General features: G+C 39.7%; 1 protein-coding gene across 7 annotated transcripts in view; it reads left to right on the forward strand.

Moving 5' to 3' along the window:
• Positions 1–27,195, forward strand: part of ELOVL6 (ELOVL fatty acid elongase 6) — a 145,739-nt gene that overhangs the window by 19,326 nt on the left and 99,218 nt on the right. The window lies entirely within an intron of this gene.

The following is a 27,195-nucleotide window of genomic DNA, read 5'->3' on the forward strand; positions in this document are numbered from 1 at the left end:
CCTGCATTCATATTTGCAGAAATACTTTTTTGAACCTGTATTTTGTGGTTCCTGATATTTTGTGATTGCACCACTTTGATTGGTACTTGGTTCTCCAGTTCTTAATTACTGAGTTCTTTTGGGGTAAAAATTTTTGAGAACCAGGTTTTATGTCCTGGATCCTTAACCAGGTATTTGGGCCAGACTCACCTGGACAATTTATTTCTCCCATGAATACACATGGACAGGCTTTATCTGAGATTCAGATTTAGCAGGTCCACGGGACCAGGAAATCTGCCTAGCACGCACCTCTCCCTTCTCATCTCTGTCAATGACGTTAGAAATGTCCAAATCTACAGAGGATTTTTATGAGTTTACTTGAGCCAAAATGATGACAACTGCTGGGAAGCAAAATCTCAACAGATTGAGAAAATGATACAGAGACTGGCAGTTTTACAGCTTATTTTATACATTAGAATAAAAAAAAGGAGACATAAGAGGGTTGCATGAAATCCATTGGTGGTAGATTAGGGAGGTAGGAGAAAGCAAAGCAGGAAATCTCTGAGATTGAATAAAGAGTAAAACAGAGACATTGCTTATTTTACATTGGTGGGGACAGGATAGTTAACAATGAACACTTACAATACTTAGAGACAGTATTTGGGAAACAAAATAACAATGAGGGGGTCTGTGGTATTGTACTGTGGTGGGAGGTTGTACCCTGAGGGAATAACTCTGACATTCCAAGGGTGTAGTATTGTACATGCAAAAAGACAATAGACAGGTTCACTTAAGGTAATGAGTAAGGATTGACCTTTGTCAAGGAAGCTATTGGTATAGGATGTGACTGCCCAGTATGACTCACTTTTCAGTTAAGAATTTTTATGTTCAGACCATCCTGTGTTTACTTTTGGTTTCTGAGTGTGTGAGGCTCCTGCTCCTTTTCCAGTCACACCTCTAATTCATAACCAAGTCCTGTGTGAAGGGCTCTCAGTTCCATTTCTACGCATTCATTCCCATAGCCCTCCTTCAGGCCCCACCACTGCTTTGTGCCTCCTCACTGACTTTCCACATCCATCCCTCCCTGGGCTTTCAGCATTATCTTAGTCGCTGATATAATCTTGTCACCGGCGATAAAAAACCTTCCCTGGTTTCCCATTGTCTACAGGTGTCCAAATTCTCTTGATCGGTTTGAAAGGCCATCAAAATCTGTCTCCATAATATGTTACCTATGGATTCAGCATCTATTCAAAATGCAGATTATGATCCCCACCCATCAAAATCCATTGTGCCTTTTTTTATGGTTTGCTGGCACTTTGCTCTTAGATTTAGATTTTCTCTTCCAGCTTTGAAGTCAGTTCCTATCACAGAATTTGGCTTATAGTTGCACACTTTTGTTTTCTCGTTTCTTGTTTGCCTATTCAATGTGTGTTGAATAGATGAACGCCCATATGCATGTTGTCACAAATTACCCTTCTGTGTAACTAACTGTATTGCAGAAGCTGTTCATTCACTTTCAAATGTGTCTGATTTATTAGCCAGTACATCTTCTTATTGCTCTTACGTGAGTCAGGGAAGACTATCTAATGTCTTATTGAAACGATAATAAAAAATTCTTATTTTATTCTTTTCATCTAATTTTATTTTTAAGAGGAAAAGGTATTGATGTAGCATGACTAATTCTTAGTCAAAGACTTCCTTACAGTGAGTGGAGAGAGTGGGATTGCATGCATAGAGGAAAAAACCAGGAAGAAAATAATACCAAAATGGTAAAAAGTAGTTGTTTAAAGATGGTAAAATGATGGTTATTATTTCTCCTTTTGCTCTTCTGGTTTTCTATAATCTTTTTATATTACATTCTGGGTATATATGGGCTATGTGATTATGCATATGGCCTTAATCTATTTTTTGCATCAACTATAATGTACTTACTGTTTTTATAATGAAAGATAAGTTTCATTTTACAATGGTATTTTATCTGAAATTGGGTAACAGAGACATTTTAAAAACTAAAGCATTTTTAAATAAACATTAAAATAAGCAATACAGTTACACAGAGGGTAATTTGTGACAACATTGGGCTGCAAATTCTTACTCCAAATTAATATGCTTTCTTAGATTAAGGTAAAGACAAGTCATAGTGTTGATGTCACAAAAACTTTCTCTTGGTTTCTAATACTAAATTATACATTTTGATTATTTTTACTAGGAATGGGCCATAGTTCTTTAAGGGAGGGAGATGAAAGACATTAATTTGACTTTAACATTACAACTTGTATGCCTAGGCTTCAGGAATGTGTCTAATAGGGCAAAGGTTCCTCAGGGACAATAGACATCTAATCTAATAGAGATAAAGGATTAAACATAAACCTGTCCCTAGAGAGAAGAAAAGTGAATAGGATAATTGGCTCAGGGACCCGGAGTCACCTGGAAACAGATGCTGCACTCATAGCTGGAATACATCATGAATAGACGTAATCCAGTATTGCAGAGTGCCTGGGAGATTGTGTCTGATTTACAGGAGCTGGAAAGATTTTGTTATTCTCCAAGATGAAGGTTACAGAGGGCTAGTCTAGTCCAGAGTTTAGGCTCTCTGGATCCGGAGAACCTGTGTGTGTGATCTGGTAGAAGTCTCAGGATCTATCTGATTGGGACAGTGTGACAGCTTTTTCACAGGGCAGCATTGTAGAGCCGATCTTAGAGTTCTGGGCATTGCTTGGGACCCTTGCTTCTTCTGCACTAACGCTTCATGAGTGTGGTTTGTTCTGTAATAGTGTTCCGGGAGTTTTATGTAGCGTGTATCGAGGAAGACTTGCTGTTCCATACTCCTCCTTTCCTCTCAATTGTCTCAGCAGTCACCGGAGAGAGGAAGCGAGACTGGAGGAGAATGGTCCAAATCATATGAGCGCAGCTTTAAAAGTCTTTGTAAATGTGATGATCATTTGGTTCTACCCCATAAACTCAGAGAAAGTTCTTCTCTAAAGCCATAGACAATTTAAATAAAGATTCTCTTTGGATTCAAGCAAACAAATGACAGCCCTGACAGTGTAGTTCAGTTGGGTAGAACCAAGGTTGTGGGTTTGATCCCCAGCTAGGGCACATACAAGAATCTACCAATAATGCATAAGTAGAATAAAGCTATCTCTCTCTCTCTCTCTCTCTCTCTCTCTCTCTCTCTCTCTCTCTCTCTTCCTCTCTCTGTAAAATGAATCAATAAATAAAAACAAATGATACTTCCTCTCTCTATAAAATGCATCAATAAATAAAAGCAAATGATAGGTTAGAAATATCCTAGAGGAGCAAAAAAGAAAATATTAAATACTAATCAAAATATTATATATTTAATATGTTTTAAGTGTACTGGACTTGATTTTTCTAAGATTTTCTAAGAGTCTTAAAAATACTGCTGAACTGGTTTGGCTCAGTGGATAGAGCATCGGCCTGCAGACTCAAGGGTCCCAGGTTCGATTCCGGTCAAGGGCATGTACCTTGGTTGCGGGCACACCCCCACTGGGGGGTGTGCAGGAGGCAGCTGATCGATGTTTCTCTCTCATCGATGTTTCTAACTCTCTATCCCTCTCCCTTCTTCTCTGTAAAAAATCAATAAAATATATATATATATATATAGAGAGAGAGAGAGAGAGAAAGAGTCTTAAAAATAGTATTTCTTCAAAAGACAATATTTCTTTTTTTAAAATCCTCATCCAAGGATATTTTTATTGATTTTTAGAGAGAGGAGGGGAAACAGAGAGAGAGATGCATGTGAGAGAGAAACATTGATTCGTAACATTGAAACATGAGTTTTCACGTTAGAAGCTTTTGATAAACTTTCAAACATTCAAATTTTCATACGTATACTATAAAGACTCAATATTTACATTTAATTTATTTTAAAACAGGCCACTGTATTAAAATACATAGTGGTGAAAAAATTAGCTGTTATTAACTAGTGGGCTTATTCTTTTTAAATTGAGCAAATGTTGATTCTAACATCTTTAGTTCTGCTGTGACAGGAAGAAGCGGTCAACACTCGGTTACCGCTGTCTGGGCTCTGAATGTGTTACTTCATGTGGATAATTCAGGAAACCAGAGAGTTGTTTTTTTGGGCTTGGCATTAAGTAGATGAAATAACACTCACACAAAAAAAAGACTCTACCATGTTTTTGAGAATTATCTCATGGCTAAGGAGTAGAAAGCTCGGCCTCAGAGCTCTACGGGTTCCTCATCTGATTGAACTTTTTATGGAAAATATTTCAAAACTTGCTGCAAACAGATGCCCCTTCAGGATTAAATTTTACTTAGTGGAAAGACTGTAGAGGCTCTTTTTTTATGTGTATAGTTTATCATATCTAGAAGTATGGTAATAAATTAAAACTGTTTTTCTTAGGTAGTTAACACTACAACAACTCCACTGTCTTGTTTATATGCAACATCTAGGACATTTGGAATGTAGTCATTTTCTGAAGGATCGCTATAAATTATCTTTTTAAAAAATATTTTTATTGATTTCAGAGAGGAAGGGCGAAGGAGATAGAAACATCAATGATGAGAATAATTCGTGCAAATATTATTTTGCTTCATCATTGTATGCACTTGGAGGCCTAGAATTATGGAGAACTGCATATAATCTTTATTTATTTTTAGGATTTTACTTAATGTGGAGAAGTATTATGATTCATTTTGATCATGCAAAGATATGTTCTGTCACAGAAACATTTTTTAGAAGGAATAAAGGTATCAGTTGTAGTTATTGGCTGTGTCAAGTAACTTTAATAATATTGTAGAAAACTGCCCTGACCAGTTTGGCTCAGTGGATGGAGCGTCGGCCTGCCGACTGAAGGGTCCCAGGTTCGATTCCTGTCAAGGGCATGTACCTCGGTTGCAGGCACATTCCCAGGAGGAGGTGTGCAGGAGGCAGCTGATCGATGTTTCTCTCTCATCATCGATGTTTCTAACTCTCTATCCCTCTCCCTTCCTCTCTGAAATCAATAAAGATATATTTCTAAAAAAAAAAAAACATAAAAAAAATAATATTGTAGAAAATTTAGGAAACACAAAACATCTATACTAATAAAAGGATAATATGCTAATTAGACCAGGTTGACTGGACATCTTCTGGATGTCCAACTTCCTTCTGGACAAAGCCACAGTGGCAGGGGCCGATGCAGAAGTGGTTAGGGGCAATCAGTCTGGCAGGGGAACAAGCAGTTAGAGGGTGATAAGGCTGGCAGGGGAAAGCAGTTAGGGGCGATCAGGCCAGCAGGGGATGGTTAGGTGGCGATCAGGCCTGCAGGCAGAGGCGGTTAGGGGCAATCAGGCAGGCAGGCAAGCGAGCCGTTAGGAGCCAGTGGTCCCAGATTGTGAGGCAGACATCCCCCTAGGGGTCTCAGATTGGAGAGGTGCAGGCCGGGCTAAGGGACCACCCCCCCACACCCCCCGCACGAATTTATTGCATGAATTTCATTCTCCAGGCCTCTAGTAAGAAAATAAATGTCCCCCATTCAAAAAGCCAAGAGACATATGAAAACATGCTCAAAGTCACTAATCATCCGAGAGATGCAAATCAAAACAACAATGAGGTACCATCTCACACCTGTCAGACTGGCTATCATCAACAAATCAACAAATGACAAGTGCTGGAGAGGATGTGGAGAAAAAGGAACACTCGTGCACTGCTGGTGGGAATGCAGACTGGTGCAGCCACTATGGAAGACAGTATGGAGTTTCCTTAAAAAACTGAAAATGGAACTCCCATTTGACCCTGTGATCCCACTTCTAGGAATATATCCCAAGAAACCAGAAACACCAATCAGAAAGGATATATGCACCCCTATGTTCATAGCAGCACAATTCACCATAGCTAAGATCTGGAAACAGCCTAAGTGCCCATCAGTAGATGAATGGATTAGAAAACTGTGGTACATCTACATGATGGAATACTATGCTGCTCTAAAAAGGAAGGAACTCTTATCATTTGCAACGTCATGGATGGAACTGGAGAGCATTATGCTAAGTGAAATAAGCCAGTCAATGAAGGAAAAATACCACATGATCTCACTCATTCATGGATAATAGAGACCATTATAAACTTTTGAACAATAATAGATACAGAGGCAGAGCTGCCTCAAACAGATTGTCAAACTGCAGCAGGAAGGCCGGGGAGGGTTGCGGGGCAGGAGGTAGGGGGGTAAGAGATCAACTAAAGGACTTGTATGCATGCATAGAAGCATAACCAGTGGACATAAGACATTGGGGGTTAGGGGAGGCTAGGGGACTGTCTAGGGCGGGGGGATAAAATGGACACATATGTAATACCCTTTGTAATACTTTAAGCAATAAAAAAAAAAGAAAAAAAGAAAATAAATGTCCCCTTGAAATAAGCACTCACATTTGGGGGCAAATATTTTTAAACTTGTCTCTCTTTCCATGAATCCATCTCTGTATTTTTCTTTTCACAAAAAGATTTTCATAAAGTTCATACCATATTTTTCTATAATTTGACTTTTAAAAAGATATAGAATGGATATTTTTCTGTTAAATACTTTCACCAAATTGTAAACAGGAGAATTGTTTCTTAAATGTCATGGACCAGCTGACATGTGAAAAGCTGGAGGAGATACATATAACCCTTTTCAATTAAAAAACAAAAACAAAAGCTAGTAGTTTTAAGAGAACAAAAAAGATACACCAAATCATGGTATTTAAATGGTTTCAGTCTGACCAGTGGAATAAAAACTCAATAAATTTCAGGTTATTTTCTTCATGGATTATATCCTCTTTGGATAATACTCATCAGTTTGCTGCGGAGAATATACCCACCAATCACGGAATTGTGTTGAGGTGCTTTCAATTGCAAGTAGCGAATGTAATTAAACATAAACATTTAACTATTTCATATAAAAATAAGTCTGGTTGGAAATCTCTGTGGTTGTTCAGTCGTTTAATGATGTCATCAATGATCCAGGTGCTCTCTGAGTTTTTGTCTTGCCATTCTTAATGTTGTCAGCAGTGTTTTCTTCACGGTCACAGATAACTGCCAACCAAACATCTGTCCTTACTCCAACTTCCCAAGAAGAGGGAAAGGGGCAGCGACAAAGAAGCCTTCTTCTAGTTCTCTTCTTTATCAAGGAGAAGCTTCCAAACGAACTTACCCTTAGTAAGTTTATGTAAGGATTTGTTTCTATGATTGCTATTTCTTCATCTCATGGGCCAAAGCTTCATCTCATTGGGTCACAGGCCCCACTCCCGGACCGTTCCCTGGCAAAGAGGGATTGCGTTGCCTACCCTTAGATTGCTGATAAAGAGATCCATGGCCTTGAGATGCTTGTACTACCAGTCTGGCTTGGTTTCTCAGGGCCAGGCATGCTGCCCTACAAACAATATGAAGTGAAGTTTTCTGTTCGCAAAGGAGGGGGTTGGCAGTGTTAGGTTGTCCTCAACTGTGCTAGTATAAGAACATACACCCTGAGAAGAAAGAAGAGATTTAAGTCTGCTATAAAATTCATTTTGGTACTTTTTACAGGACTCTTCACAAACGGAATGTTCTTACTAAAAAGTGGAAACATTGATTTATGTGTAGTGATGTTAAATGTAAGTTAATGTGTAAGTTACTCCTTAGTCTCCAAAGATAGAGCTCTAAATACTAACTTTCTAGTGGAAGTGAAAGAATAATTTCTAAACAAAGTACAAACAAATGGTTAAGAAAGAACGGTTCTCCCCATTGCATCACATGAGATTTCTAAACTTTGAGTCATCACCGACAAAGTACTGGGATCACTGCTCTCAGAATGTATCATTCACCTCCTAAACCTCAGCTTCCTCATCTGTAGAATGGGGAAAATAATAATACTGACCCAAGAGCATTGTCGAGTTGACTAAATGAGTTAACGTATGCAAGGTATTCACTAACACTCCATACGTTTTAGCTGTGTTGTTATCATTGATGTCATTTAACATTTTACACAGTACATTCACATTCTTTCATGGTTCCTTCATTGCAACCCTGTGAGGTAGGAATTTCCATCCTCATTTTATAGGTAAGAACATTATACTTTTATGTCTCAATCATGAATGAGCCCAATGATTGTTTGTCTTTTTAGTTTAGTTATACATTTTACTACTGCTGGAAGCAGAAATTATGCATGGAATGTACACATTCTGAAATTACATGGTTCATAAGATCCCATTAGAAAAATTGAAGAGGAATGTTTGGTTAATAGATAGCAAGTAAGGAGTTAATTGCACCCAATAGAAATAATTATGCTCATCCACTGCATTAAATTTCTTGGGATTGATTTTTATACATAAGTATATCAACTCTAGAGTAAGAGTATAAACGTAAGCAAAGATTTTAGTATATATGTGACAGGTTCCTTTGCTTTCAATATATTCTATTCCTGTGTATTTTATGGCTATGACTGGTGTAATGGAAGGAAAGCGGATCCAGTCTCATGAATATGTGTTGACACTAGGTGCCAAGCTCATAAGGAAGGAACCCAAGCTCTCAGGAAGTCCAATTTAATTAGGTATGGCCACAGGCAAAAAAATACCATCTGAACATTTTTTTTTTTTAATATATTTTATTGATTTTTTACAGAGAGGAAGGGAGAGAGATAGAGAGTCAGAAACATCGATGAGAGAGAATCATCGATCAGCTGCCTCCCGCACATCCCCTACTGGGGATATGCCCGCAACCCAGGCACATGCCCCTGACCGGAATCGAACCTGGGACCTCTCAGTCCGCAGGCCGATGCTCTATCCACTGAGCCAAACCGGTTTCGGCCATCTGAACATTTAATATTTACTTTTGACTCATGTTCAAAATTGGCAGCATGTATTGTTATAAAAAGTATGTACTTTGCTCTGGCTTGTGTGGCTCAGTTGCTTGAATGCCATCCTTTGCACCGAAAGGCCATTGCTTCAATTCCTGGTCAGGGCACATACCCAGGTTTCAGGTTCCAGGTTCCCGGTTGGGGTTGGGGTTGGGGTTGGGGTCAGGGTGTGTTCAGAAGGCAACTGATTGGTATTTCTCTCTCATACCAATGTTTCCTTCTTCCTTTCCCTTCCTCTCTTCTTATAAAAAAAATCAATAAAAATATTTTTTAAAATTATGTACTTAAAATGACTTTATATCTGGATATGTTAGATCATTTCATTTGCATTGAAGGTAATGTAATTTCACCTTATTTTTTGCCAAAGCATCTTATAGAAGAACTAACCAGTTAACCAAGGGAATTTTTTATACTTCAGGAGGTTGTTTTGGCAGAATGCAACCATAGGCTGAGTGACATGCCCTATTGCACACTAGGGTAAATTACATTACAACGGCTTCCTGCAGATCTAGAAATCAGGTAAAGACTTTAATTCTCATTGGCTCTAATAAATGCTCAGGAGTGTTTAGAAGTGTTTCAGACATGGATGTGCTTGGACGAGGAAATGACTAGTTGGGGTATCATCAGAGGCATTAAGGGAACCTGGAACAGTTACTGTTGTCTTGCGACTTGCTCTCAGAGAGGGAATTGGTCTGCTGGGATCACATTCTGGCTGCTTCTATTACTGCCTGCTCCTGGGCTTGACAGCCTGAGTTCATATTTCCCTGTTTGTGCTCATTCTCACACCTGACTTAGCCACAGAGCTATTTGTGTAGTTGAGGCAGGTCAGAGGTGTTACGTGACTACACAGATAAGCGGACAAAGATGAAATGGTACACTAGCAGGGCGATGCCTGCTGTGCTTTCTGCGCTTTCTTACACAGACTTACCGGCTCATTCCGCACAGGGCTGTTGATTGGAAGGTGTCACCTGAGCAAATGCAGTGTGAAAAGCCAGTGTGACTCCAAATTCTGCTTTTCCTCTTTTTCTTTGAGTCTGAGGAAAAGCAGTTGTGGGAGATCGGGCAGTGTTGTCGGTTTTCACGTGCTCCTCTGCACCATGTAGCATAAAGGTCAGATGAAAAGTTCCTATATTGCAGGGGACATATGTCCATGGATTCACTGTGAGAAGACTGAAAAGCCCTTTGCATTGTGCACAGTAAAAAACAAAAAAAAACACACAAAAATACTAGAAATTTTAAGTTCTCAGGCTAATGCAAATATTTCTTTTTGCAAGAATTTATTTTAAACTAAGTAAAATCAGATCACATTTCTCAAGAAGAAAGGCAATCACTCAACTAAGCAACCATAATAAGTGTGGATTATTGCCAGTGGTCTTAATCCAGCATCTAGAAGGGGTTCAGGAATATGGAGAAGGCGCTGTGTGTAAATTAATAAAGAGTCTAGAGACGAAACATAAATTTGGAAGTCACTTTGGAGAGCCAGAGAAGACTTAGCCAAAGGAACTAAGTTCTCCTGTGTCTCTGGACCCTTTGCTTTTTTATTAACACAAATTGTCCTAAGGCAAAGTAGATATACATCAAAGGCAAGGTTTAATATACAGAATCCATGGTCAGATTGGGGGAAACTGCCTACGGCTGTTCAGGTGTTTGGCCAGTAGGAGGCAATGACATGTAGATTGAAATGCCCTCAGCTGTCCAGCAGGGGAGCAAGCCATCATTTATGCATTCTTTTTCAGGTTTGGGGGAATGCCCTCAGCCATTTCCAGATGTTTCAGCCCTGACATGCTGGAATTGGCTTCTGGCAGATTATATTCATAAGGGCTCTTGCTTTCCACGTTTTAATCCATTACCTAGAAGAATTAGTTCTATGTACCTCTAATCCATGTTCCTTGTAGGAGATACTGTCCATTCTCATTATTGGCCTATAAGACAGCATGGCTAATTTGTAAAACATATACACACTATAAACACACATACATACAAACATACAGTTAACATAATTTAACTGTGTGTATCAAAATTTTAATCATGATTATCTTTTGAAGATGGGATTAAGTCAGGGAACCAAAAGTGTGTTCCAGTGCACCTAATATTTTTGGGAATAGAGAGGCTCAGTCCCCTTGGTCTCCGGCAGCTATGTGCATCCAAGCTGTTCTGTCTGTTCTTGAGTGAAGCTGTTATGCCCAGATTTCAAGATCCCCCAAAGATCCACCAGGGAGCACCGAGTCCGATGCAAAAGCAAGAGTCTTTATTCAAGCTAGCTCAAGCTCCCCGTCCACCACACTCGCCGATGCAGAGGCAGGAGGCAGAGAGAGAGAGCTCTGTGGGGAGAGGGGTTCTATAAGGGGGTTGGAGTAAGGGGAGGAGACAGGACTGTGGGCCCTGCCGATTGGACAGGCGCAAGTCGGGGTCTTGTTACACAAGATGTGGTTGTGTCTATGCCACACACTTCCCTTGATTATCATTGGTTAGTTTAAAGAAATCCTAGGTGTGGCTAGCAGAGGCTTGGGCTTCCGGGAAGAAGCTCCTTAATGTCTGCTTCCCAAAAATGGAGGATCCGGGGCAAGATGGAGGGCATAGCCCTTGCCCTTTCAAAGCCAAGTGGTGATTACTAAAAGGCCAGAGTGTGTCAGGAGACAGGTGAGAAGACAAAGAAGAAGGCAACCTCCTAAGATTGGTAGACGGACTCTCTGTAAATATCTCTTCAAATCTATTTGAATTGCAATCCATTCAGGAAGGTTAATGTCCATGCAAAATGCAGGTAGGAAGCCATAAGGCAGAACAAATACTCAAGTGCCGGAATATAGGAATTTTAGGAACTTGGAAAAGAAAATCACTATGTCACGAAGTATTTCAAAAGACCCCATTTAGAGACAGGCACCTTGAGAGCAGGAGAACCGAGAGTTTACCTTTAAGGGAATAGAAAGGGAATATTGTATGCTTTCCTATGTACTTACCATGGTGGCTTAAAGGATGCTGGGATTAGGAGGCTATGCATTTCGATTGCTTCCTGTCAGTCTGGGAAAAAGTAGAAGCACAAGTACTTAGAAGAGTTCTTGTTATCTGAAAAGAATGATATGTGATTTTTGGATTGGAACACTTGGTGTTCCCCTGGGCAGGATGGTTCCCGGGATTCTTTGTCCGCAGGAATTGAAGAATGAATCCACAGACAGAAAGTGGTATAGCAAAGGTGGAGATTTATTGAAGAACAAGTACAGACTCCCACATGGGGAGGGAGAAAGGGTCCCACTGAGTTCCTTTTCCCTATGGCTTATAAAGGTTGCAGAGCCTGGTGCCTTGATAGCCCCTCTGATTGGTCACTATTCCCTTAGACTGGTTACTATAGTAACTCCTGGGCTCAAAGGTTGAGTCTCACATGGGACATGTGAGGTTCTCCATCCCCCTTTCTTATTGTTTTCTTATTCCCTTTGGGCTTTCTTCTTCTTTTGAATGAAGGGCTTCCTTCTCTTTATTTTGTAAATATAGACCTTTTGCTGTTCCCAGATTCCTCATTCTATGGAAATGTACCTGTTGCAGCTTTCCAGCTATGGAAATATACCTTCTGCTGCTCTCCAGCCCTGTGCTTCCTCCATGGTCCCCTTAATTTCCAAAATTTCTAAAATTTCCTAAAACCTGTCCTATTTTACCCCTTAAATTCCTGTTTCAGGAGCATGCTAGACCTCACAGGGAATAGATAATGTTGGCAGTATCTTCCCCCAAAGATCAGCCCTGAGCTGGTCTTTTGCTGATAAGCTGTCCCACAAGTGCTGGGGCTTTCTGTTCCTGACGGCGGAGGCAGCGGGGTATTGAAAACAGGATGACCAGTTGATAACTTATTAGGAATATAGAGAAGCCCAATTAGTCTTCTTGCTTAGAGAAGGCCACCCCCCTTCCCACCTCCCCTGGTGGACCAGAGGGTACAGGCCAAGGCTGCAGGGTTGTCCCTAGGAATTTGACTTGGATTCTTTCCAATGTGTGGGTAAATGTTTGCTTTTTCAAAGCAGGTGTTACCTGGCAACCTCCACATACCTCATTTCGTAAGCCTCCTGATAATCCTGACGGGAAGGCAGAGGATTATTTTGTAGTTGAGGAAACTGAGTCTCAGACACGTGATTCACTCACCGCTGCTCCACAGCAAGTGTGTGGCTGAACTGGGATTAAATCTCCAGCATGCCCAGCTCCCGAGACCCGCAGCCATGCTCTTCCCAGCCAGCCACCGAGCTGCAGGTTAAAGAGAACGGCCAACACACACCCCTGCGAGCCGGACAAGCCAGCTCATTCCCACCCACCCTACCGACACACAGGACAGAAGAAGCATTAGTAGCTGTGAGGAGACAGCTGGGCTTGAGGTTTACATGGGTTGTGGCAAGTGAGATTGGGACATGAGGGTAGATTGGCATCAGGGAAGCCAGACCGAGGAATTGGAGTCCCTCTTTCTTATTAGGCAGGAAAGAACAATGTCAGTGAGGTAGGGACATAATGGTGGGAGGGTGCTCTGCTCTCACAAACCCAAATAGTATTTAGGGTGAACCCTATGAAATTGACAACCCACATTGTGGCCAATGGATGACAATGCCGTCTGGTTTAACTAAAACAGCGTCCCTGGTATTGCTGTAATCCCGTTCTCGTGTTTCACACCCACTTTCACCTGAGATGTTGGAGAGCGACGCCACCTGAGTTCACTGTTTGCAGATACCAAGCAAACAATCTTGTCCAACTAGTTAGAAGCCGGTTCTCTTTTTGCGAAAGGTCAAACCGGCTTCACAGGTTTATACGTTACCACAATTTAGACGGACACTATAGAGATTAAATGCACAGAAACATCACATGCTGCCTTCGTTTTTGGAAACCCTTTCATCAGAAACGAGCAGCCTACCTGCCTGCCTTCCATCCTGTTTTATTTTTTCTGACAGATTTTCATGGCATCTTGCTGGTACGCTTGAGATGGCTAACTTATGTGAACGCATTTATCTAGTGCCTGGGTCATAATACTCCTGCTATAAATGCAATTTTCCTCTTCTAAGCCCCGACCTCAACTTTCCCGACCTGGAACCTGTCATCAGAGAAGCAGCCTGACACCCGCAGATTCAGACACACTGCATTCTAGATCTTCTTCAGCCACTAAATAGTTTGGTGAACTTGAGCACAGTCATTAAATTTGGCCTTCATTTCTAAGCGTGTGATTGAGGTAATCAAATTAGGCTATGGTAAGAATTAAACTAGATGGGTGTATAAATTGCTTACAAAATGCCCAGCACTTTATAAGCCCACCATAAAAGGTAGCTTGTACAGGGATGACTATGAGCAGCCATTACTATTTTCCCTTGTTTTCAGCATAACAGAGGCGTTCCTAACCAACAATACTTTTTAACTTCTCATTAAGCATGCAGAAACATTGTGTTACAACTCTGCCTCAAGACTCTTCATTGCTCCCAAACTGCCTATTGCATTGGCTCAAAATTTTCAGCCTGATCCTTGAGGTATAAAGTGGCAGAGCTGCGATTTGGCAGCGAGACCTCAACACACCATTCCAGACTCATAGCTACCTCTCTCTTTTCCTACATATACTGTCGCTTATTACCTGGCAGATGGAACTACTTCCTATTTCTTAGGTGTTTTCCAGTCCATGCCTTTCCTCTTGTTTCTCTCCCCAGGAATATCTGTCTCCTCTCACTACCTCAGAGGAACTGTGGTTTTGCACCAGAACGGCTTCTGCTTCTGTTTTGTTTTATTTTTGAAAACCTGTCAGATTGATTGCACATTTGTCAGATATTTGAGTCATATCTGATAGTTTGGGGTTCATTTTATTCTCAGTATGGTGCTATATTATTTTTATCTAAGTGATCTGGTTCATACTTGTTCACAGGAAGCTAGTTTTTCTCTGCATAGCCTTGAACACAGAACATTTAGTTCAAATCTCAGCTCTGCCACTTACTACCAAGGTGACCTTATGTAAATTACTCACCCCTTGAAGACTCAGGTTCCTTGTGTTGAATGAATATCACAGTAACTGCTTTTCAGAGTCGTGAGGATCTGATTTAATGATGTATGTCAAGTGCTTGGCATATAGTAGAAGTTCAGTAAAGGGTAGACTTTGTTATGTCATGTGTTGTGCTCTGGGTACCTTAAAATATGTTATTAATATGGTGTTATAAATCCAGATTCTGAGCTTGTGTTCCTATGTCATTGGAATTAATTTCAGTGATTAAGCATTCATTGTTGTGGAGTTTTCATCTTAAGAAAGCAAATGTGGCCCTGGCCAGGTAGCTCAGTTGGTTAGAGCACCATCCTGATGCACCAAGGTTGTGGTTCAAACCCTGGTCAGGGCACATACAAGAATTAACCAATGAATGCATAAATAAGTGGAACAACAAATCTCTCTCTCTCTCTCTCTCTCTCTCTCTCTCTCTCTCTCTCTCTCTCATCAAAATCAATAAATAAAATTTTTAAAAAAGAAAAGAAAGAAAGCAAATGCACCCTCCTAAACACAGAAGCCTGGCCAGTCTTGAGTGAAGGTGCCTGTATCTCCCCCAACCCTCCAGGAGCTGCTTTGTTGAAAGAACCAAGGTGATTAACAATAGAAATTATAACATGTTAAATGAGGTGGAGAAACTGCCAGTAGATGTTTCTTTAACCAAAATATGACTCCATTTGTATTTTTAAAAATATATTTTTATTGATATCAGAGGGACAGAGAGATAGAAACATCAATGATGAGAGAGAATCATCAATCGGCTGCCTCCTGCACGCTCCGCACTGGGGATGGAGCCCACAACCTGGGCATGTGCCCTGACCAGGAATTGAACCAGGGTGCTCCTGTTCAACCTCTGAGCCACACCGGCCGGGCGACTCCATTTGTCTTTAGTTCAGAGTCTAGATAGAAGCATTTCAGGATTCTCCTTTGTTTAATATTTGTAGCAGAACATAGGAAGAAAAATGGCAAAAAGAATTTGTGGGAAAAATCATACAAAATATCTATTTTCAGCAAAATGGTTCATTACAGCTCCTTGAATTAACCACATAAAGCTTTACTGAGTCTGACTAAAATTAAGGGAGAACTTTGATATTTAGGTGTCTATTACCTTTATAATTCCACTGTGGATAGTCTCTAAAAACATTTATTCAACATTCTACTGTTCACTTTTTTTAGTGTAGCTTCTTAACTATAATTTTATTTATTTAAAAATAATTAAAAATAAGAATACTTTAAAATTAAAAATGTACACAAAGGTATGTGCACTGAAGGGGGTAGTCAATGTGAAGGAATATGCCCCTCCCACAACCACAGTACCCCTCCCTGCGGGTAACCAGCATATCCTTACAGAGCAGTTCTATGCACATAAAACACAATTACAAGTACAGCTGATTCTCATTGTTTATGGTAGTTCTGTTGTATAAAGTCACCACAAACACCAAATTAATGAATATTGAACCATTGCATTCAGGAAATACAGTATTAGGGTCCTGTGAGCCTCTGGTCACAGTATTTTTGACAGCTGATCAATACATAACTTTGTTTTATGTGTGTATCAGTATCTGTTTAAAGACACCTTATCTAATATACAGTTGACCCTTGAACAATACAAGTTTGAACTGCATAGCTCCATTTACACATGGATTTTTGTCAATTACCTGCATTTCAATTGACTCGTGCAGCTTGAACTCAGGTTGTTTAAGGGTCCACTCCCCAGGACTGGGAATCTGTGAATCCAGAGGGCCGACTGTAGTTACATTACACAGTCTTCAGAAGGTTGACGCCACTAACTCCTCACGGTGAAGGGTCGATTGTATGTTGTTCACTCATTAACACTGAACTCACAGGCAACGGCACTCTAACTCATGCCTAAATGAAGTTTATCTTAACCCATGAAGTTTCTGCATAAGGCACCTCACAGCCTTTGCTTAGGGACACTAGACAGCATTTCAGCACTCTGGGTCATTTAATTAATTAATTAATTTTAATCCTTACCTGAGGATATGTGTTTATGGATTTTTAGAGAGAGAAAAAAACATCATGTGAGCAAGAAACATCCATCAGTTAGTTGCCTCCCATAGGCACCCCAACCCAGAATCAAACCTATAACCTAGGTGTGTTCTCTGACTGGGAATTGAACCTACAACCTTTTGGTGTATGGAAGGATCCTCCACCCAACTGAGCCACATGGCCAGGGGTTGGGGTCATGTTAAACAGCAAAATTGCTAACAAAAAAAGCACAAAAATGCAATAGACGTGGCATTAAATAAGACCTCAAAAGGATATCTCTTGCAGTATGAGTGCCAATAAGAGGCAGAGAGACCATTGCCTTGTTTGATTGCAGCTGGGTAGGTAGACACATCACGCGACTCAAATCTTTTGCCACACTGTTCGTGGCCATAAGTGACCTGAAAGTACTTTGAGTATTGATTTTGAGGTAGAAATAAACTTTGGTGAGTGAAAGAATTTGCAAATACAGCATCTATGAAAAATGAGGATCAATTATATCTAGCTATCTATATATACCTATATATACTAATAATTTTAAACAGATGGTAGTATACAATTCATAATGTTCTATATATTGATTTCTTCACTTAATACCACATCTTAAGCATTTTATGCACACATATATAAAAGTGATGAAAATCAAGGTATCCAGTAATGTTTGCACGTGCATGCATGTGTGCATGTGTGTGTAGGCGCGCATGTGTGTGTATGTATGTATAATAAGTAGTAAACAAACCCTTATGTGCTGTTAAAAAAAGACTTTAAATCTTACTTGTTTTTCCTTTAGGTGCCCATTTCACCAATGTTAATAGAGGTCTTGCAAATCAATAAGAAAAAGATAAATAATTCCATAAGGTAGATAAAGGGCATAAACAGAAAATTTAAAACAAAGGACATTTTTCTTAGCCACTTCTTTCAGGAAACATCTGGGAAAAATGCCTAAATGTACTCATAACTGACGAAATGAAAGAAAACAGCAATGGTTACCACTTTAATCTTTTTTATTGAGACATTAAAATTTCTGAGCCATCTCAGTGCTAGAGAATGTGGGAAAATAATGTTGGTGGAAGTATAAATTCCTATACTTCTTGGAGTAGTTTTGAGGATAACTTTGCATTGTCTATTAACTGTTAAAAAGACTGAGGTAGAATCTTGTGCTGATGTGAAAAGATTTCAAAGATAAATTGTCATAAGTGAAAAACATCAAGAAGCACAAGAGTATTGCAAAAATGATTTTAAAAATGTATATATGCATATATCAATATACACAAATATGCATAAAAATCTGAGGAGTGAAATTGGGAGTCAGTGGGAAAAGGAAGGAGATTTAGCCTTTGTCTTATGCTCTTCCTATATTACTAGACCTCTTTTTTAATCATGTGTATGTATTTTTATAGGGAAATTTAAATCGACAAACATTTATTTTACTTAATTATGCTTAAGCAAATAACTTGACAGTAAAAGATTCTCTCTGTCTTGTTCCTCTGGGTATGCTGGTATCTTGGCACATAGTAGGCACCCCATAGAGGTTTGCTGACTAAATGAAGAGAGGAAAAGAATATTTAAATAAAGTGTTCATTATTCCAGTAATAATGGACATCATTCTGTCACGTACATTGTTGTTTCAGTTTTACCAATAAAGGAAAGAAAATACTGCAAATCACAAAGCTAAGACTAGAAGTGATTAGCATAATAAAACAAAGCAGTGATTTTTAATCAGTGTGCCACAAGAATTTTTAAACCATGCAATACCTGACTCTTACCTCTTTTTCCTTAGACAACAGCCAACACAACAATAGCCATCTGGTGTGAATGCCCTGTCTTGAATCATAAATATACTAGAGGCCAGGTGCATGAAATTCGGTTGAGGGGGAGGGGCCCTCAGCCTGGCCTGCACCCTCTCCAATCCGGGACCCTTCAGGGGATGTCTGACTGCCAGTGTAGGCCCGATTCCTGTGGGATTCAGCCTAAACCAGCAGTCAGACATCCCTCTCGTAATCTGGTACTGCTGGCTCCTAACTGCTCGCCTGCCTGCCTGATCACCCCCTGATTGCCTCTGCCTGCTGGCCTGGTCACCCCCCAACTGCTCCCCTGACTGCCTGATTGCCTTTAACTGCCTCTGCTTGCTGGCCTGATTGCCCCATAACTGGTCCCCTGCTGGTCTGGTCACCCCCTAACTGTCCGGAAAGTTGGATGTCCAGAAGATATCCAGTCAACCCGGTCTAATTAGCATATTACCCTTTTATTAGTATAGATAGGTCATATAATAGAGTTGCATCTTATTGGTCACATAATAAGGCTGTGCCTGATTGGTTAATTCTTGATCCCAGAAATCCTTATATACAAGTGTGGCACCTGATTTTTTTTAAAAGTCATTTTGGAACAAAAAGCGTCGATAATTACTATTATTATTTAGTTGTAAACCAATCAAACATACCTATTTTTTGTGTTAGATTAGCAAAAAATATAGTTTTTGGTGTGCCGCAGAATTTTAGTAATTAGTTTATGTGTGCCATGATATGAAAAAGGTTGAAAACCGCTGAAATAAAGCAACAGCACAAAGTGAGTTTAGTTTGACAATGGAGGCTAAGATTTTTGTCATGACTATTTGCTTAACATAATGTATATTTAACTTCTTGGTTACTAATTGGAGAATGGTTGTCACATTTGTCCTGGTTCTGGATGGATAGTGCCCCTGGGATACAGAAAAATGTTGAGAGTGGCAGTTTTCCTTCTCAGCTGTGTTCCTCTAATCATGGTCTGTTTACTATGATTAGAGGAAGTGGATAGGCTGATCTCAGGGGCAGCACCATACAAATTAGACCATGTTTGGTTTAAATTTCTGTGATATTCAAAATGGGGTGAATTAAATTATGGACCATCATACAAACTACATCTATTTCTATGGAGTTGCATGAATTTTACTGACATGGGATGATGTATTCTTCTATAAATGAAGAGAAGACTTTATACTATGATTTGGATTTTGTAAGTAATGAAACACATTAGTAAGTGCACTGAATTATAAATAAGTGCAAGAAAATAATGTAATGGTTTTCATAGAAATCATTATATATTACAACATAAATAATTGACTTGGCAAACTTAGTTTCAGTGTATAACAACCATTAACTTTGTTTTACCTTTGCATTTATACATAAAGTGACTTAGTACTTACTTTTAAAATGTATTTGTTTAATCTTCCCCGTTCTTAGAAAAGGATTTGCAATTAGATGTCAATTTTTTTTTTTAAATTGCACATGCTTTTATTTTTCTTATTTTTATAGATTTTTAAAAAAATTGATTTCAGAGAGGAAGGGAGAGGCAGAGAGAGTCAGGAACATCAATGATGAGAGAGAACCACTGATTGACTCCTGCATGCTCCCCACTGGGGATCGAGCCTGCAACCCAAGCATGTGCCCTTGACTGGAATTGAACCCAGGACATTTTAGTCCTCAGGCTGAGGCCAAACTGAGCCAAACTGAGCCAAACCTGGTAGTGCTAGATGTCAAAATATTTAGCATTGATTTATAGTTCATTGATTTATACTTCTTACTTTCACCAATACATATTTGCTACTTCCTTTCCTTTTAAAAAATTCACTTAACAATATAACAAAACAAATGATGTGTCATTTAGGCTCATTCAACAAGTATAACTCCCTCAGAATGTTTTTAATATTCACCTTAGCAAATATATAATTCGTTGAGGAAGTTGGCACTCAGTAAATGTTCATTGAATTACTTTTGGTTTTCTTAAAGAAAAGAATAGAGAAAGAAGAGTAAGACAGCGTGATGAAAGGCACTTTAAGAAATATCCTATCCATAATTATAAAAGCATAATATGCTAATTAGACCAGACATTTTTCTGGAAGAAGCTGGGACTGCGAGGAAAGCCAGGGTCCTGGGTTCCGGAGGGAAGCCAATGTCGGCAGCTGGGGGAAGGAAGGCCTACTCTTGCACAAATTTCATGCATCAGGCCTATAGTAGGATATATAATAACCTCAGTGACCGTTTGACCAATAGCTATGACATGCACTGACCAGGGGGCAGATGCTCAACTGGAAACATTGAACAGACTGATGCATCTCAGGGGGGAGGGCAAGAAGAGATTAACCAATGATCTTATATGCATACTAGACGCCCAGTGCACAGATTTGTGCACCAGTGGGGTTCCTCGGCCTGGCCTGCGGGGATCGGGCTGAAACCAGCTCTCTGACATACCCCGATGGGTCCTGGATTGCGAAAGGGCGCAGGCCAGGCTGAGGGACTCCACCAGTGCATGAATCCATGCACCGGGCCTCTAGTCCTATATAATAAAGCCTCATATGCTAAGTGTCTGACTGTTTCTTTGACTGTTTGAGCAGTCGCTATGACGCTCACTGACCACCAGGGGGTAGATGCTCTGACCAGTAGGTTAGCTTGCTGCTGGGGTCCAGCCAATGGGGACTGGGCGAGACAAGCCGACACACCCTGTAGCCCTCCTGTGGTTTATCCCCGGCCCCAATCATGCACTGGGCCTCTAGTTTTATATATTATTCAATCACCAAACCTCCTCCCACCCCAAATATGGTGTAATATTATTTGGTTTCTGACCTGCTCAAAGTAGAAGAACCAGATACTTTGCTTGACATTGCATTTACCAAACTATTTTCCAAGTATGCTTCAGTTTGCCATAACTTGTGGAGGAACAAGTGAAGTTGATGGCTATTTGACACTAGAGGTAAATAAAATGTTTGAGCCTTCTTGTACCCACCTGATCTTCTCCTGGGCTTTGGCCCTGCTACAAGGAGACTAAAGAGGCCCTGCCCTTTCTTTCTTTATTAATAAATAAACTTTTTATTGATTTCAGAGCAGAAGGGATAGGGAAAGAGAGATCGAAACATCAATGATGAGGCTGCTTCCTACACGCTCTCCACCAGGGGATCCAGCCCGCAACCTGGGCATGTGCCCTGACTGGGAATCGAACCGTAACCTCCTGGTTCATAGGTTGACACTCAACCATGCCAGCTGGGCCCTGCCCTGCCTTTCACTTTGGGGCCATCCTCCTCTCCAAATCTGCCACAAAAATACCGCCCCCCCCCCCCCCCCCAGCTGCTCCCCCCCACACACGCTGGTCCAAATGATGATTAGCCCATTTGCACAGGTTGTTCCAAATCAATTAGGTGACTGAGGAAAGGGCATCTTCTACCAGTTTTGCTATGGTCATCTTTAGCCACAAACATCCAGCCATGGGATTTTTCTTAAGGAATAAGTTTGTGCTTTTGGTGTGAATGCTGTTTTTAGTTTTATGATATATTTTGTTCCAAGGCAGGTATTCGTTAATCAAATGTTTATTTATTTGGAAATACAAAACCATCGCTTAAAGAAACTAACTCAGTCCTCCTCCCCCTTCTTTCCTGAAAGAGAAGCGTGGCTTTCGTCACCCGCAGAGCCCTCTGTGTGTGTTCCTGTACATAAGGACGATTTCACAGGAGCAGGGCAGGCCTGGTAGCATCTTGGAAAGCTCTTGCCGTTCTCTCTTCCCTCTGCGGCAGCATCATATCCTATTCCCTCTTCAGGGAGCATTACTTCCTAATCCAGGGCACTTGCTACCTAATCCTCTCTCCTGACGGCCTCCCTCGCCAGAAACCATTTTAACTTTCTAAATATTTAGATTTTACCAACCTCGGCAGGTTCAGTAACAGCTACCAGTCTCTGGCATTTTCAAAGTGGCTCTGATGGAATCTTATTTTTCCAGTAGGTTCTGGTTTTGTTTTGTTTTGTCTTCCTCTTCTTTTCCTACCCTTTTCTTTGTCTCTTGAAGAAAGGAAACAGGCATATTTGGAGGTATGGCTACTAAGACACTATTTCTAAGAGAATGATTGTTCACTGTCTTTTTGGTGCCTCTGTGTTTTATTATTCTCACTCTGAATTGTCGCAGTTGTCATTATTTAGGATAGTGCATCTTAACCTGGCTTGCACTTTCCATGTTGTAATCACCTGGGAAGCTTTACAATTGCTGGAGGCGGGGATCAAGAGGTGTAAAAACTTGCCCAGAAAATGAAGTAATGAGAACCTGTAACAGTTTAGGAAGATACTAAAACCGGGTGGGTGATGGGAGGAGCTATTTGTCTGCCTAAGTGAATTCTGATCATTTTAAATATACCTGGAATATGTAGCCATTCTGTCATGGCATACTGAGCTACCTCTGGGTCTAGATATGAGGTTATGAACCAGGTCAATTTGGATCTCTCTGTCAGGAAAGAATACCATTGTGTTAGTACAAAGAAATATCCTAAAAAACATCAACAGCATAGTTAAATCCTGATCTTAATGGTACAAATTTTTAAACTTTGATTTTTGTAATGAATGCATTTAAATATTTGTGGTAAATTTTAGAGTTGTTTTTTTTTTTCTATTATAAACAAAATTTTGCTATAGATTAGTAATATTTCCTACACTGAGTCCCCAGGGCTGATCAGTTTCAGGATCTACATTTTTAGATAATATTTTTAAATACTATTAACATGCTAATAAATACTGTGACTTAATATAGGAGGATTTCTAAAACCTCAGAGTCATTAACAAATATATTAGGATCATGATTTAATTCTAAACAAGCAATTATAATTGTTATCTGAAAACTTAAGGAGGAAAAGTTTTTGTCTGTGTGCACATGGTCAATCTGTACTTCAATTATAGTTTCATGGGATTTTAAAAAATGTTATCAGTTATGCCCCGCCTTTGCTTAAAATTTATTGGGGTTAATAAGGTATGTGTATTAAGTGCCTATCAAGTGTTTAAAACATGTTACTCATTCACTTCTGAGAATAATGCTGCAAGTAGGTGTTATCTTTGTTGCACAGATGAGGAAGCTGGGGCTCAGTCACAGAATCAATAACTGACAAAAGGGGAGGGTTGCCGTGGCCGGGTGGCTCAGTTAGTAGCAGCATCGTCCTCTACACCGAAAGGGTGAGGGTTCAACCCCCAGTTGTGGTGTGTACTGTAGGCAACCGATCTCTCTTTCCCTCTCTCCCTCTCTCCCTCTCTCCCTCTTTCCCTTCTTCCCTCCCTTCCATCTTCGCTAAAATCAATAAACATAGCCTCAGGGGTGGGGGTGGGGTAGTCCTAGGAACTCTCTGGAAAGCCCTTATCTTTTCTGCTTCTACCACAGTTTTAGCTTCACAGCAGCCAGAATAGCCTTTCTCCTCCCAGGTAATTACACATGAGAGAGGGATTTTGTAGTTGAAGGACAACCTGGCATGTGGTTCTCTATCTCGGCCACAGAGCTGTTGCTTGATTTGCATGCAGGACAACCATCTTCCCCACACAGCGTGACAGGTGAGGCAGAAGTTGGCAGCTGATGAGAAATTCAGACGGAGTTTGGGTGTGATGACAGATAGCTTAAAAAATAACCAGAGGGAGGCAAATCAGATGTTAAACGTTAGAGTAATAAATTCATATCGATGACACAAGGCCTGGTACATTGTATGTTTCTTAACTTTTCTGAATAAAAGAGGAATTGGTATTTATAATGGACATAGTCAGTGCCTTGGTATAAAATTGTGGTTGGTGAAAAAATTATTTCTGTTTCATCTCAAATGAGGCAAAGAATGCTGTTAAGTCAGTGGAGACAGATCAGCCTTGCAAAGCTGCTTACTTTGCATTAAGAAACTACAAAGTAAGAAACCACCCATTATTCTCTCTCCAGCGTTATTTTAGGAATGGCTCTGGAAAGTTCAGTGGATCCCATTTGAAACAGATCTCATAGCTTTGTTTAAGTCTATAAGACCACACTTGAAATTCTAAGATTATAGTAATTTTCTCTTCCTCATTTACATGGAGCATAATGGTTAATGTTTTAATTTTTAAAATATCAAAAAGAAAACTATTTTAAAAATTAGATTTATATGATTCTTCCCCAGTTTATAAAGGAGCATTGAAGGAGCATTTATTACACTTTATTTTCTTTACTTGGCACTTTTTACCTGACCACCTTGTGTATTTAATTTTTAAAAATTCTTTATTTGAGAGAGCAAGAGAGAAAGAGTGAGAAAAACCTCCACTTATTTATGCATTCATTGGTTGATTCTTGTGTGTGCCCTGACCAGGAATCGAACCCACAACTTTGGTGTATTAGGATGATGCTCTAACCAACTGTGCTACCTGACCAGGTCCCCCTTGTGGATTTAATACCAAAGAACCAATTTCTTAAGAATTGTCACTCTTAGAGGATTTTTCTCATCCTGTTCCACTAGCACTTAAGATTTACCCCGCTGTTTAATAACTATCTAGTAAATTAACCCCCTATCTATTAAGGTTTAAAACATTCAAGAGAGAAAATAGTCAATGCTGCCATTGTTTCAATGGTAAAAGCGATTAAGTAATATGTAAGGTCTCAGAAGTGACGCGTGCCACCTCCTTTCTACAGAATGGTATACTTTCCATAATTTTACTTTATTATAGTTTATTATTAAACTTGAAGGTCTTATCCATGACACCAAGAAACGTTCCCAATATATATTCTGTTCATAAGTATTTCTCGTTGCTGCCAATGTTCTGGCTACTTACTTACAAGCTAACACAGGCTGCTCATGACATTAAAAAGTGACCAAGGGTACATCAGAGGAGCAATTCATCAACTTCTGTGCCATTTCCTGCTCTCTAATAGACCAGTATCTTTACTCATGGAGAGGTCATATAGGTTTGACATACCCACTTTGAGAGACAAAAATTGACTTTGCCCATTTGGAAAAGGAAATTTTGAAAGAACCGAATGTTAATTTTGAAATAAGGTTGCTGGGACAGTGCAGTAAGGTGCTTTCCTCTTCATCTAAGATTTTTCTGAAATATTTTGAACCATCAAATACACACACACTATTGTGACCTACTTGTCTTACTTCTCTCTACTTGTAAGTGTGATCCAAGTGTGACAGCAGCATCCGGGGAGCTTGTAGAAATGCAGCATCTCAGGCCCCACCCCAGACCAAATAAGTCAAAATCTCCAGGTGTTTCATCTGCTCAAACATATGCAGCATTTGAGAAGCTGGTATCGGGAAGGCCAACCATGGCGCTGTCTTGTATTTTCACTGAATAAGTTCTCTTTCTCTGCTTGAGGGTGTCCTTGACTCTTTTCTAAAGGGAGATCCTGACTCTGGGTGGTAGAGAGGTGAGGTTGGGCAGGTAAAGGTTTATAACCATAGTAGTGTGACAATTGCAGCCGTACAAAAACTCGGGGATGAGAATCCAATATGATGGCTGAGTTTCTTCCTCAGCAGATTCCTCTTTGATGGTGTCTTCAGCTCATGACCTGCAAAGAGAAGGGTCCGTAGTGAAGACAAGGCTGGCATATGTGTGACATTTCAGTAAACGCTAAAGAAAATGGGTTCTTACTGTAGTGAGATCCATTAAAAATAGTTTGGAGGGATGTGGGAGTGCCAAGAACCAAATCAATAGGAGTCAACTGTTTAGAATTCAGTCCTTTTCATTTGAATACTATTTTAATGTTATTCCTTTTTAGATAAACCTCCCTTTACTGCCAGGATTTCTATACAGTTTAGAATTTAAAGATGTTTATAGTTTCAGGTAATGACTTCTTACTGTTGACTACTACAATCTTTGCAAATAAGGTTAATATTCATTGGCTGGTTACTAAGTGTGTCCTGCACAGTCCACTAAGCTGATCTTTTCACCGCACTCATAGGCAACAGCTCTTATCTCCTTTTTACTGATGAGGAAACTGAGAAACCAAGAGATGAAATAATTTGTCAAATATTAATCAGCTAGTAGGTGGCAGACAGGTACTAAATCCAGGATATCTCATTCCAAAGTCCCTCCTCTTAATTATGACTCTAGACTGTCTTCTAGACTTCCTTATGAGGGGGTGAGCATACTAAACCTCATTATTATGGTCCTAAATAGTAAAAAACTTTGGTGAATATCTGCATAGAAATTTTCTGGCATGCCCAAGCACCCATCCTATTGGTCACACCCAAGTCCTGATCTTACCGGCGGCTCATTAATATAATAATGGTATTAAAAAGCCAAACAATCTCTCTTGTCATGTAGAACTTATGCAACTTAAAGGTATAGAAATTCAATTAAGAATTTTAAAGTTTAATTTTAAGTTATATTTTTAAAATATCAATATATATTATCAAGTAAGATTAAAGTATAGAATGAAAGGGTCATATAATGAATGAGCATCCAAAATTCACTTAAATCATATCAAGAGTAATGGTTTAAGTATTCTGCTTTAAAAATTTTAAAACATTTTATCTTTATAGTGGAGGATTTTTTTAAAAAAATTTACCTTTCTTAATGAGAAATAATCTGTTTTAAAGATTGGCTATTGATGGATGATAATGAGTTTGAGACTCCCTTTAGCCAGATGAACTTGTAGAAACATACAATAATATGA

This window comes from Myotis myotis, unplaced genomic scaffold (assembly GCF_014108235.1).
Source record: "Myotis myotis isolate mMyoMyo1 unplaced genomic scaffold, mMyoMyo1.p scaffold_m19_p_1, whole genome shotgun sequence".
In the NCBI taxonomy this organism is placed as follows: Eukaryota; Metazoa; Chordata; class Mammalia; order Chiroptera; family Vespertilionidae; genus Myotis; species Myotis myotis.